This window comes from Halyomorpha halys, unplaced genomic scaffold, assembly GCF_000696795.3.
Source record: "Halyomorpha halys isolate HHAL.00 unplaced genomic scaffold, Hhal_1.1 Scaffold2334.1, whole genome shotgun sequence".
Taxonomy (NCBI): Eukaryota; Metazoa; Arthropoda; class Insecta; order Hemiptera; family Pentatomidae; genus Halyomorpha; species Halyomorpha halys.
Window position 1 is genome coordinate 111,982 of NW_027113726.1, and position 12,640 is coordinate 124,621.

At 29.7% G+C, this 12,640-nt stretch overlaps 1 protein-coding gene and 1 non-coding gene across 2 annotated transcripts in view; one reads left to right on the forward strand and one right to left on the reverse strand.

Moving 5' to 3' along the window:
- LOC106691425 (uncharacterized) overlaps positions 1 to 12,640 on the reverse strand; it is a 118,019-nt gene that overhangs the window by 102,582 nt on the left and 2,797 nt on the right. The gene's annotated exons all lie outside the window — the stretch shown is intronic.
- Positions 10,859 to 10,938, forward strand: TRNAL-UAG (transfer RNA leucine (anticodon UAG)). The gene has a single exon. It is a non-coding gene; the product is annotated as a tRNA-Leu (tRNA).

Below are 12,640 nucleotides of genomic sequence, written 5' to 3' on the forward strand. Positions count from 1 at the left end.
TGTAAACTGTTTTAGAGTTCTACTACTGGGTAGTTTCTCTACATCCTGTATCATATCATATGTCATTATGATCAAATTTACTGGTTGTATTTTTTTTTATACAGTTGTAAATATCAACAAATAAATAAAATAAAATAAAATAAATATTTTTTCCAATTTTAGTTGACCTTAGTTTTTTCTCCATAACGAACAGATCTTTCAGAAATACTAGTTTTGTAGAACAAAAAATCAAGAAAATCTTTCACATCCAATCAACTATTATATGCCAAACGCAACTAATCGGACTCCATTTGGTCAATTTTAATTTGAGAATAGAATAGAATAATGTATTTATAATTGTTTAATTATGAGTTAAGTGACTTTTAATTGACTTCAAATCCAGGAAATTCGTACTCCATTGTTATTTTCTGAAAGAGAATAAGCATTTCTTTCTAGAGGTACCAATATTTTGTCAAAATATACTCGGGTGATAAATATTTTAAAGTTCGGATATGTTCAAACTCATTGAAACAAGTGAAAAAATATTTAAGTTTTGTTGAGAATGAGTTGTTTGTTGATTTTGTTGAGAGAGGGTATGCTTGGGGGTGCTGAATCCGCATATAAAGTGAAAATGTATTAATCTATTTAATTTTTTTCAAACTAACTATTGTTGATTATATTTCCTGCATTTATTTTTATTTCTCTTCTTAAAAACAAAATTAAAAGGTCCAATTTAAAATAATCAATATCATAAAAGTCAAGAAATGGAATTTTTCTCATGCCGGAAAGAGTACATTTTTCTAAATTTAAATATTTATTGCTTGGATTTCCTTTGACCAAATTCATATGTTTTGGTATCTAGAGCAAAAAGAGCTTTCCCACTTTCTGAGGATAACAATAAAATGTTGATTTACTAGATTTTAAGGTAATTAAAAGTCACTTGACACATGTTAAACTATTACAAATAGATTGTTTTGTATATAAAATTTTAAATCATTTTTTTCTTTTGGTATTATAAACAATAGAATCAGATGAGGAAGTATTTTTTATATGTAATTCTGTGCCACAGAAGTAAATGTAAAAAAAAACTTACGACAATGTCTTTGAGTACCACCTTAAAGTAATAGATTATAGGTACTTTCATGAGTTTTTAGTGTATTACATGCTTAATATTTTTTTAATGTACAAAAATGAATAGTTAAAAATTTGTATTTTTTTAATTTTTGTCAGCAGTGTTTAATTACAAGTTGCAAAGCAGGATAGGGTGGAGATTAGCTCTTCTCTTTTAAATATCTACCACAATGGTCACATATAAATCAATTTCAGAAATGCCAAATTTAGCCGAGAATCAAAGACTATTAAACATAGACGTGTTTCCAGAATAGGAATATCTCGCTCAATTGGGGATGAGAAAAACATTCACAAGTAAAGACTGAGTCATAAAACTTTTCCATAGTCCGCTTTAAGGTTTCTAACGATAGATTTATTTAAGTGAAAAAATAATTTTCGACGATAATTTTATCTACTGTACGATGGTGCAATCGCGACTAATTAACTTTATTTTTATTTATGTGCAATTAGTTCCTAATAAGCAAACAATGTGACGTGCTCGGAAAAACTCCAAAATATTGATTTTGTTTGAAGAGAAAAAAAATGAAACGAAACATTTTTGCAAGACACATCACATTACTATTCGCCTATATTAAAGTTTTTATTATATGCTACAATTAGGAAGTGTTTAAAAATAATAAGGATGTAATTTGTATCTTTTCTCATATGAAATTATACTCTACTATTTTTTATCCTATATCTGTCTTAACTTTGAGCTAGATCGTCAGCCCTATTTATCAGGAGATATAGTTGTTTTTACAATCGACCTAATAGGTAACTCTGCTTCTCGAAGCTGAGCCGTATGACCGGTAATAAAAAGACAACAGAGGAGAGTATGTGATCTCTAAGACGGGTCCTCCTCCAGGATTACCATCATTACAGTCTAAAATAAAAAAAAGCACCCCAATAGAAGAAAGATAATAAAACTGAATCTCACGACCCCTATAAATGAAGATCTTCCGTCATAAAGTCGATTGATCAGGTTTTATTTGTTTTTATCTCTCGATAACTTCTCGAAATTGCCAGCAAAAGATATCTGATGATTGTAGAAGAATCTAATATCTTTTTAAAAGGGGGAATAATATGAAAATAAAAGTGCCACCGGTATTTTAATTGAGATACTTTACCAAGTCATTCAAGCTGATTGAGTGACCGATCTATCGTCACTACAGAGCATGCGTGTTAAAAGTGTATTTATACTGTATAGATTTGTCAGTAATATTCCTTCACATGAACTAAAAAAAAAAAAGTAGAAAAATTCCACATTTTATCCAAAATATAGACCTAGAAAAATTAAGGAAAACCTTTTAATCCGCTTGAACTGATTTCGGAGGCATGATTCCTTCCCCAACCTGTACCTCAACGTCACATGTCTAGCCTGTTAAGGAGGTATGTTTTAAACTCAAAAATAATATTCATCATTTTTTATTTCAGTATAATATGATTGACGTCTATAAATAACATATTGCCTCTTTCTTGGATGGAGGAAGAAGTAAAATAGAGATGGAAGCTGCCAGAGAAATTGAAGTAAAACAGGCGTGAAGAGATGATGAACTCCATGGGCGTGGCATAGTGGCCAATTGTTAATTTTAGACATTGATGACAATTGTAAGTGACCTATTAACTTCACCGTCTTGCTAAGACATAAATAATAAGTGTAATATATTGGGTAATAAGATGAGTTGAATGTATGGGTTCTTTATAGCTGAAGGGATTGAGGCGTAACTGATGAGGCGTAGGTTTGAATACAGACCGGATTTTTAATTTTTTTTTTTTCACCCTGTCTGGTTGTTTGCGGAGAATTACCTATCAATTTACTGAAGTCCAGCAACTGGAATGCAGTGTACATTTGTTATTTTATTTATTTATTTTATTTAATACTTAAAAAAAGTGTTATACGCCTGACTTTAGAAACCTCTGGAAAAGACAGCTGTCCGGATATGTAGATGGGTAACTTTTACCCCCACCCGTGTAGATCCGCCCGCAAAGTTCTCCATTAACTAGTCGAGCTGAACGTTAATATTATAATTTAAACTTAAACTTAAATTAAACTTAAACTTGAAATCATAAACTTTCGATATGAGGCATTATTTTCTATTAAACTAATTTTTGATTTTTTAAATATATTGTAAGCTAATAACATATTATTACATAAAAATAATAATATCTTCCCGATTCTTCTAAAGAATATCAATTATTTTATTTGTCTCCCACATTCAGTATTCTATTCAGGTCTATATTGTAGATTTTATCGCTTTGAAACCCAGAAAACATTTTCTTCTTTTTTTTTTTTCCAAACATTTGAAACATCAGTAGCGCTACAAGGACATTTATAATTCTGAAATTCGAGTTTGTTTTTTTTTTCCCTACTAACCCAAGCATTAAAAAGAATCAGTTCTAGAGCCTCCTAAAAAAGAAAGAAGAAAAAATTGAGAATGAATCAACAAATTTATAATATATAAAAACGATAATTATAATATTGCACTTAAATCTATAGAAATCTTATTTCAAAAACTAAAATCACACGAAACATTAGTAAAAATTAAAAGCAATGTCCAATCATCAAATGTCATCGATTTGAACTTGTGATTGTAAAGATGCCTAAATCTCCAAACCATCAAAGGTTTTTAGGATTAAATATATCGTATTTAGGAGTTATTACCGGTTCAAAGTGGACGTTCCCTCCACTGTAAATTAGAAACAACCAGTCTTTTCGTTTTATTCCTTTGATCCTCTTCCGCTTTTAGGATGAAGGTATTAACAGTTGAGTTGATAACTTCCACTTTTACCTCTTCCTGTTCTATGTCACCAGTGATAATGGCATAAACGAAATATTTTTTTAAAGTAATAAACAACAACGAAGCAATACAATTTGGATTATTTGCGTTCAATAACTAAATCTAAACTTAGACTGGTAATAAAAAAGAAATTTTTTTTTTTAAATTTAGTGTGAATCCCATCTCAGAAAATATAACAAATTGGAGCTCCCACAAAACGAAAGATATTGGTATCTAATCACTTCAAGTAATAATAAATTTACGATTTACTATTTTCAAGAAGAGAATGTTAGCGGAATATTAATTAGTATCCTTTTGAAACATAGATGAGTACAGTATATATACTCATCTATGTTTCAAAAGGAATGTATGGATCAGATATCCGTGAGTAAAAAGATATTTCAATACCTGAAAAACCATAGCTAGGGGTTCCGTGGGTCCAACACTGATGTGAATTAATAAATGAGTAACAAAATAGGAATATATACACTTTTTCTTATGAATTCTAAAATATTTAAAAGCGAACATTGTTAATTACATAAAGAAAAGCAATGCTAATTAAGCAAAGTATTGAAATGAATAATTACAATTTTGTTTCGCTAATGGAAATTACTGTAATTCAAATATCGGGTTTGGGGATTTATGTGCAAAATTATCCCTTAAATCCCAAGGGAAAATAAACACTTTAAAACTAAATAATTTTCTCTCATTTAACTTTCATCGGGAAAAATATACACCTAAGTAAATGCATAAATAGCTAATTGATATTAAAATGTGGATAATATATTCACGAATCTCAAGTTACATCTCGCATAGGACCTATTATAAGTATAATGTAATCTTATCATAAATATTTTTTCTGACCATGAAATTGGTCTATGAATCATGTAATAAATTGTTATGAGTAACTATATGATTGCTAAATTATGTAACAAATGAAGTGGGCGGGCGCACATTGAGACTCCTCTTCCCGTTTTGAGCTAATATATGAGAAGTGACATAGGACCGTTGTTCCCCGGGGGTCTTAGCGGGGCGGGTCCGGCGGGAAAGAATTGCCTTTTTTTTGTTATATGATCTCCCCTTGTGAGATCGTGACATGTCGTTCATCGACCAACCTACTCGCTTTAAACGTCAGATAAGTAAGGCTACCACGGAGGGCAGAAGTCGATGGTTTCATGCCGTTTTTCAATTTCATGTGCTTTTTACATATTGCTCGATTTAACTATCTTAAAGTCTTCTCTTCCCATTTTAAGCTAATATTATAAAAGTGATATAGGACCGTCGCTTTCCGGGGGTTTTACCGGGTAAGACCTGTTATCATAACTTAAGAAAGAAAATGAAATAAATGAGACTAAGGCTAATGGTGCTATCGACTGACCAAGTACAATAGACCGGGAAAGAATATTTCAGTTAGTATTTTTTGAAGACAGGGATCTAGGAAATTGGGTTTATTTGGCATCCTGAGATCTATCAATATTGTCAGGCTATGGTACCTTATATTTCCTTTTATCGAAAGTAGAATTGTTTGGTTGCTGAGGTTTATGGAATGATTCAGAACCACAACAACTCTTGTTTAATGTTTCGTTATTGGGAAATCAAAGTAGGATAGTTTTGCAGCTACGGTATGAAGAACCGGCTAAAATTGATTAACAAAGGCGCTAACCGTTGGTTCAAGACATTTATTCAAAACAGATAAAATTTAATTTCTTAAATCTATCAAATAAATGCTTTATTTACTCAACGAAATGAGAACAGGAAAAGAGAATCCAATTAAGGGTCGAGACAAGAGCAATAAAAAAAAATACACATTGTTTCATTATCTTTATAAATACATTATTCCCGAACTTAATTAACCTTAAACCGGTTGCCATTTTGAAACAAAATGGTAGATGGTAATACTAAGTTTAGAAGGGGAGACCTATGTATTTGGTACCAAAACCGAAATCTCAATAAAGAACCACGGACTGCATTATATGAAATCTATAAATTGTCTCCATAAACAAAAATGGCGGATGTCAGTGTCAAGGTTCGAAGATCATCCTTGGGTGACCAGTGATTGAGCCATCTTAAAACAAAATCAGTTTAGTAGTACTGGAGAAAAGTTGCTGATGGTGGACAGCGTACAGAAGACGCCCATTTCCATCCCCAACTAGACCCTTTCTTATCCTTATCTTTAAAACAAACCACTTATCCAGAGTATTTGTTAATGTACGAGGACGAGGTCGTAATCTCTCAAGGAGATCTATCACAAAAAAAAACTTGGAAGGGAACTTCCCCGTCCTGGCACTGAAATCCCATGATAGGAAGCAGGCGTATCATATACTTAAAAACATTTACTGATAGCAAATTGAGCAGTAATTAAAAAAAAACTTGAATAAAGCAATATTGTAAAATAGCCAAAATCAAGTCAATTTTTTTATTTTTTATTTTCTATGAACAAAGCTTCATTAGGGTTCATGAACGACAACAACGGACACTACATGTGCTTTGCCACAGAAAAAACATTTTCTGCCACGGAGCCTACATTCACGAAATAAATTCAGTATTATAGAAATGATAACAATTTGATAACAACGTGATTATTAATCTGTTCTCACATTTTGTATTTCATAAAGGCCTATCTACACTTAAATACTAGGTTATCACTAGATCATAAAAAAGAAAGTAGCCGAGTAATTACTTGTATGGAAACTATAGTTTGAAAATGACGGTACCTTGAGCATAGAGTTTCAAGGGCAGAAAGTCGCATACTCAGAGGACGGCTGAAGACGAGAAAATATCTAATAGATCGGATGTCTTCTCCACATATTGAAGTTCACTATTTCACAAAATTCTCCTTTCCTCGTGCATTGGCAAGCTTACAAAATTCAACCACTGTGATTACTCCTAAGCCTCAAGGACTAAAATACACACGGTGGTTAACAGTTACGATATTCTAACAAAATCTAACTTTAAAGATAAAATATATTTTTTACAATTAAGGCTCAATTATTCCACGTAAAGAAAATTACTAAGTCATTAAACGTGGACTGCAATGAATAGCAACAGTTTTGGGGTTTGACAATTTTTTTTTTATGAATAAATATAAGTTTTTTATAAAAAGTTTAGTATCTCAATATAATCTAATACATATCATCAATCGTATTATTTATACCACATGGGGTGGTATTTTGACACCCCAAGGCTGTATTTGTGAGATTTCTTATAAGGGAAGGAGTTGTACAGAGGTGAGGATCTCAAGAACATATTTTTAAATAATCTTCATGACGCAAAACAACGTTTAATATAAAAATTAAATTTTATCCTAAAAATAATATTTCAAAAGTTATAATTTTATTAGTTGTAACAAAAACATCCATAAAATAGAGTCTACTTTTTTACTCGTATTATCTTAACACTATTTAAAAATTAAATACATTCTATTCATTATAATTAATTTTAAAAACATTATGAAAAATTACATTTCCTATCTTATTCACACTATTACAGCCAAAACATTAGTTATCGCATAATTGAAGGGCATTATGCCGTTGTAAATTATTTTTCATTAGTCAATCACCTATAAAACTTCTGTAATTAGGAAAAATATGCACTAATAAATTAATCCTTATCATAATGTACTAAATTATCTATTATTTTAACAGCTAAAATTATTAAAATAATTAGTTTACAATCTCTATTTCAACTCATCACAATATCAACACTACATCGAGTAAGCTCGCTCAACATCACAGATTTGCTATATCTTCATTATATTTTCAATTTTATTCTAGTTCATTCATTCATTTATATTAGTATTAAAAAAACATATCAAATTTAATTTTACATTAATTGTCTTAACGAAACAAGAAAATAAACATGATGGTTATAAATTAACCTTGCTTAAAATTTCAGCATAATACAGGTTCATAATGTTTGTATCTGTTTTACAATAAACAGTATAATTGATATTCCCTGATACATAAATAGCCTCCAACATTTTTCTTTTAAAGGTATTGTTTTCTTTATGCAAAATCATTTTATTTTCAAAATCCAAATTATGCTTATTTTTGGGTACATGTTACCAGGAGAAAAGAAACAATTATTGGGTGAAAGAATACATCAGCATAATAATGATGTAAAAGATCAGGATAAGGACCCAAATAAAACAGCATTGGTGCAACATGTATCGAAAAATAAACATAATTTTGATTTAGGAGATACAATGAGTTTTTGACAAACATTTTAAAACAGTAAAATCAATATTTATGCTAATGTTCTATTCAATAACGCATGAAGACAAGATAAAAATAATAAATAAATAATTGAGTTCATACTCTATTAAACAATAAGTTTATTAATTTATCAGTCTTATTCCAATGGAAAATATATAAAAATTTTCAAAATAATGTCAGTATATAACAATAAATTTGTATCATATTATCTAAAGCAATAAATTGACTTTTTTTTTTATTATTGTTTCATTTTTGTACTAACAGACATTTTTATCATTGTAACTATCCAGGAAATCACAAGCTGAGTAGAATATCCTATTTCATGACGAGTTATCTTCTTTTCTCACGACTGATGGGGTAAAGATTTGATAAAATACTTTGGGAAATAGTCTATTACCACGAGGGACGTGGTGAGAGAGAAATACGAGCTGAGGTCCAACGAAGTGGAAGTTTGACAGTAATAACGGAAAGAAAAAGTAAATCCGCCAGAGATAGCGGGAGCCATAGTTCTGGAGAAATATTCCAGTTCTAGGGATTTCGCTTCCTCTGCTATATGAGGACGTTTTAAAAAGTAACTTGTGAACTCTTTTATGGGTGAATCAGATGTATTACATGGGTCATTTTAAAAGTTTAAAAAAATATAACATCATTGGGAACAAATTTCTTTTTTGTTTCTTCTTAAAAATAAAATACTTTATATTATTCCTATATAAAATATAATAAATCTGTACCAGTACAGCCCATGAAGGGTCAGGGGTAAGGAAGTACTGTTACAAGATATGGTTGTGCAAGGAAGTCCTTAGATCAGAATTACGTTCAACCGTCTGATTTTCCCAAATTATGGGCCCTATTTAATAAGACTGGGTGGACCCCGAAGGGCTCCCAAACCCACAGGGTTGACTCACAGCTACAGTAATAGGATAAATGATTATCTGCCACAGCCGGATTCGAACCTGGGTTTTTTTAGTCAGTAACAGAGCGCCTTATGATTATAAAATTCAACCCAAAAAAATAATGGAAGACAACTTATGTCCAGATTTTAATTTTATATGCATGTTTATTTCTGAATTGAAATAAACTATATGAAAAATATAATTGGTGTTTTAAAAATACGTCTATAAATTAGTATAAAAAAGGATTTAAAAATAAGTTATTTTTTTTTTGTTAAGGTAGTATTTTTCTATGAGCAGATAAATGATCGAAACAAATTATAGGTAAACAGAAATTTAAGCGAGAAAACGTAAAAATATATATCTTTGATGCACGGTCATAAGTGCTTAAGTCACTTTTTTGAGCATTTGGAGATTATGCCGTATTATAGCACCAAATCAGACCTACTGGTTGATAATAAGGTCTTTGTGCTTCAGAAAGACTTATTATTATATTGTTTTATAAAAATGACAATTATAATAATATCAATAATTAAATTTTACACAATGTTTTGAACTTTGTTTTTGTTCTCCTGAAAAATTAATTTTTTCGACTTAAGCCCTTATGACCGCGCATCAGTGATAAATGCACGTATACGCGCCGGTAGCACCAACAATTTGGGTTTACAGAAAAACAAAAAAAGTCTTAAAGAATAGTCCCGAAAATGCAGCATGCAATAAAATTTTTTTAACAAACAAACAATTTTTTTAATACGGATCAATTAGTGCAATTAAATAGTTCTAATAACAAATACATTTTTTCGTAAAAAAATTGTATCTCGATAAATCAGCATTTTAATTTTTTTGGAAACTTATTTTTTAAAATGAAAATGATTATGTAAGGCAATGATAGGGAATACAATTAAATAAACACGAAACTATAAAAAAAGACTCATAATTATATGTAGGAGTGTAACTATATAACACATTTGTATTAAATTAGGGGAAAAAGATTTCCTGCATTAATCTCAAATATAATGACAAAAAGCAAGCCAGTTAAGAGTATTGAATAATTGTGCCTATTGGAAACTCAAAAAATTATATATATATATGTATATATAGTTGACCGTAAAAATTGATATATATGAAGATGTATAGTAGTTGTAATGTAGTTGTAAACTATTTTTGTTTCACCTGTGACCGCAACCCTGACCATCTTCCTATATATCAAAAAATTATATTTTGTTTCTTATTTTTCTATATATTCTGATTTTTAAATACTAATCTAAGATAATTTGACCTATTAAGAGATTTTCTATCAAAACCTAATATATCCACTCGGTATTCCGCTGGAATAGAGAATGCTTGTCCTTAGATTCATCCTGAGAAAATCATTCTAGAATAAATGAAAGATAGCTTATTAAACATGATTTCTCAACCATGTTAGTTGGTTCCGATATGTGGGTCCGATTATTAATTTGATTGCCTTCATTTAGTAATTTCTAAAAACAAGAACTCAAATGTATTTTAATAAAAAAAAAAAAAATTAGGAAGAGCAGTAGTGTAGATTAGATAGCAAATAAAATTATTTTAAGAATATAAAAAAAACAAAAAATAAAAAGAATCCATAAATAATGAAAGCAAACTATAATAATGAAATACTGAAAATAAATCACCATAAACATAAGTTTATACGTGCAGAATTAAGAATATTTTAATTATATTAGTCTATATATATTAGTCAATAAATCATTAAAGGTCTGTTTTTTAGTAACCCATTTTATTTTAATGGGATAATTAACAGACTAAGGTGACTATTACCTCTATTGTGATCTTCTTTAACCATAAATAAGAAATTAATTTTTTTTCTATTGTTTGTTAATGTTTAGTTGTGTGAGAGTTGAACGAAGGCAGCGTGGCCGAGCGGTCTAAGGCGCTGGTTTTAGGCACCAGTCCGAAAGGGCGTGGGTTCGAATCCCACCGCTGTCAGTACTTTTTATAAATTATTATTATTTATTAAATCCTTTTCTATTTATAATTTTAAAATAACGAAATTATCAGTAAAATTGTTTCGTGTTAGAAGTTTTTTCTTATATAAAGTATTTTTGTGAGAAATCTTATTAATGTCTTTATTTCGCAACTACGTCTTCATCAATGGCAATAATAATTTCATTAACATACATAAACTTACATAATCTTTTATCAATGTTGTGGGACTCTTCCTCCATCTATCAATAACTCAAACGATCTTTCTGGTAGCGAAGTCTTTTTTTCTTCTTCCATATTAAAGTACAATTATAAATTAAATGTTTTATGATGTAGACTACTTCGATATTTTAATTTAGTTATCACTTAAAATTAGTCTACCTTATGAAACATTCAGTTTGCGAAAAAGTATTCTAATGTGGATACAAAGGACAAAAAAGGAAGATGTAACAACTGGAAAGATAGTTCATCCAGAAGAAATGTTGATAAAGGAAAATTCGTAAAATAAAGAAAGAAGGACTTTTCACAAAAACTTACCCAATACAAAACGACAAACCTTCTAATAGAAAAAACATTGTACTTGTTGTTACTAGTTTTTGTATCGAGTTAAATTTTCAGTTTTTTACTAATATAAACATAATTTCTTAGGAGGTGATTTATTCAGAAAAAAGTTTTAAATAAAACTTCATTTAATAAATATGGTTATAATTAGAGAATTAAATACAACTTATCTAAATGGTCTACACTAACCACATTTATATACCACTTATAGAAGTTGTGGTATAAGTATGAGTAACTATGAGTAACCGTGACTTCGTAGTGCAGTTAGTACAATACTGATTTTTACTATTTAAATTATCGCCTTCAATTTACAAATTTAAATGAACGAAATTATTTGTTAACAAGGCGAGTCATAGATCAATAGATCAACTAATCCTAATGCTCTACGCTAAGATTATGTAACTGTTAATTATTAGTACAGTTTTCATTGATGAAGAGAAAAAGGAAATCGTAAAGGATGAAAAAATTAATATTTTTAAATATGATTTTAACAATAGAACTTGGTTAAAAACTATTGGGTTTCTTTACTTAAATTACCATTAGTCTATTATATTTTTAAGCTATGGATCGGATTAAACTAAGGTTTCTAACATTGAACATATTGTTTTATAATTTAATATATGTACGGTATGTATAAATATATACCTATAAATATATTATAATATAACAACTCATTTCAGTTTCCAATCGTAGAAAATTTTATTGACTTAACGTACATATAATATATGTAACGTTATGTAATACTAGATAACGTAGTAGTGAATTTATTTATAAATAATTAAAAAAAAGAGTGCAGTTTCTACAAACACTTACTAACTTACAAACCTTTAGCGCACTTGCTCAGCCTGCACTGGTTCACTACCAGTGATGCGGCGAGAGGGATGCGCTGGGATCTTTTGAGCTCTGCTCTGCCCCTCACACGTGGGGGATAGAGAGGTTGCAGGGATCCTCAGGTCGATTGTGTAAATATTACATATAAGAGTGTAAATGTGACTAGAGATTATATTATTTTATCATTATGTTATTTTATTTATTTATTTTTTCATGCAGAGTCTCATGTGTCATGGCCGCAGGTACAGTTCGATATACACTTCGCTCTGTGTTTGTTACTTTGTTATAGTGGATAGATCTCAAATTCTGCTCT